Here is a 2,313-nt window from a genome sequence, read left to right as displayed (position 1 = left end):
AATCCAAAATGGTCCTAAACACTTGAGACAAGGTATGTACACACCATCTCCCTCAGGTGTGAACACAGGTGGAATAAATGTGTCATCTGGACTGTGGCATAGCTCAGTGGGTAAAGTCACTTGCAGCCAAGCCTCACAACCTGAGTTGGATTGGACCCCAGGATCCACATGGTGGGAGGAGTCAGTCCTTCACCTTCTCTATACAACACACATTATATATTACACACATATACCCCTTTAAAATAGAAAAGCACGTACCTTTTCTCACAAAGAACTGGCTTTGCACTGTGCATTCCTCATTCTTCAGGGACAGGAGCAGAATGGTGTCCCTGTGTCCCTGTAATGGATGGCCTGTACAGACAACATTCACATTCCATGACTGGTATTTGCTTTATTCCATACATGTCAGCTCCACCAATTTGTCATTCGTTCAGTATCCATGGCAACAGAAGCTGCATCTCTCAACAGTGTGTGTAGAAACTCTTCAATTGGTCCACCTACACTCTCAAATGCCACATCTCTGCAGCATCTACACCACTACACCATGTCTTCTGGCACTTTTTCCTGGCCACCTCTGGCATTTGGTGTCCTTAGACCAGGAATGCCAATCAGGCTCATGATACATGCCACATGCTTAGAAACATAGATGCCATCATTGAGAACTGAGATTAGCAACATCTGCTATGGCAGTCAACCAGGTGGACTGTGGGACAGGGTATGTTCTAGAGATTTGTGTCCTGTATCCCACCCTTACTTTAGGTGGTTTGCAGATGCAATCTGATGTCCAGGTGGCCCAAAATGGAGCAGCACTGTGGGAACTTCTGTGGTAGTCCACAGGAGCTTCCTTTCCGGGTATGGTGGTGAAGTGAAGTGAAGACAGATGCCACAATAGGAGTAGGAAGAGGACCATCCTTCCATGGCCTTCACCCAGAAATGGCCTCAGCATGTCAATCCACAGTTTCTGTAACAGGAAAGGGAACTAACCCAAAAACAAAACCCAGTGAAAGGACAGCCTGACTTTAATCAAGTTTCAGAAAGCCCGATCTCAGCAGATGCACCAGCCAGGTGTAAAACATTCTAGAAAACACAGAAGGAAGCAATAGTCAGCCTGTCCTTCTGCCTTTTGCACCAGGGGCAGGCTACTTGGTCCAGCTGACTTTGGGAACGTCATGGTGCTCGGTGAGTATGTCCAGGTGTCCGTTGAAGTCCTCCACTCTCTGCTTGTGGGTTTTGATGACTTCTTCTGGATTCATTCTATTTGCTGCTTCTCCTGTGTCTTTTCAAAGCACCTGCGTGGCTTGTCCAGGCAGCTCCTCTTTTCCTGCTCACTCTTCTTGCTTGTCCCCATGGCATCCAGCATCTTGACCTTATCTTTGTCTTTCTTCTTCCTCTTCTTCTTCTTCTTCTTCTTCTTCTTCTTCTTCTTCTTCTTCTTCTTCGTCTTCTTCTTCTTCTTCTTCTTCTTCTCCTTCTTCTCCTTCTCCTACTCCTCCTCCTCCTCCTCCTCCTCCTCCTCCTCCTCCTCCTCCTCCTTCTCCTTCTTCTCCTCCTCCTCCTCTTCCTTCTCCTCCTCCTCTCTTCTTCTTCTTCTTCATGCCAAGCTCCCTGGTGCCTTACAGCTTCAGGGGGCCCTTCTGGACCTGCTCTTACACCTCCATAATGCTCGCAGGCTGCCCTTGTAGTCTTTTTATGTTAGTCTGAAAAGTACTGACCTTTCTCTTGTAGGTCACAATACCAAGCTAAAATTACAAAGAAAGTCATTCTTGTCAAATACAAGCTTAGAATAAATATTTTTAAAACCCAAAGCTAAATATTATGCCTTATAGATAGAAAGAACATAGATTAACAAAATCAATTTATAGCTACTATTGGAAAAATCAAGTTCCAACTGAATGCCTGCTTGGTCACCAAAATGACATGTTTTCATTAAATAGTCACATTCATGTCAGTGTAAGAAATGGCGAGCTTTTTGTATCAAAAGACAAGTAATATTTTAAGTTTTTCAAGCCAACATACACAGTCAGGATGTGTTCTTTAGTCACATAATCTGAGAATTCACATTTCTACACAAAGCTTTATTAGTGAAATTAAAGCATAACAATTGATAATTTATTTTATAGTATATGCATACAGAATAGATTTATGTAATGTTTCTTTGTAATGATATCAGAATTGTGCAATTGCAGTTCAGAGGAGGCATTGTCTGTCATTAAGTTAATAAAGTAAAAGTTACTAAAGATTTCTTTTGAAATCAAGGACCATACAAAAGTATATGATAACTGTGATTTGGTTAGCTGCCCAGTTTATGGATCC

At 42.8% G+C, this 2,313-nt stretch overlaps 1 pseudogene; it reads right to left on the bottom strand.

The window, feature by feature from the left end:
- Window positions 1–1,139: 1,139 nt before the first annotated feature.
- LOC117712328 (protein FAM32A-like) lies at window positions 1,140–1,658 on the bottom strand (annotated as a pseudogene).
- Between the last annotated feature and the right edge of the window lie 655 nt (window positions 1,659–2,313).

Source organism: Arvicanthis niloticus, chromosome 7 (genome assembly GCF_011762505.2).
Source record: "Arvicanthis niloticus isolate mArvNil1 chromosome 7, mArvNil1.pat.X, whole genome shotgun sequence".
NCBI classification, from domain to species: Eukaryota; Metazoa; Chordata; class Mammalia; order Rodentia; family Muridae; genus Arvicanthis; species Arvicanthis niloticus.
The sequence above is the reverse complement of the archived record's forward strand: the minus strand, read 5'-3'. Positions and strand labels throughout refer to the sequence as shown.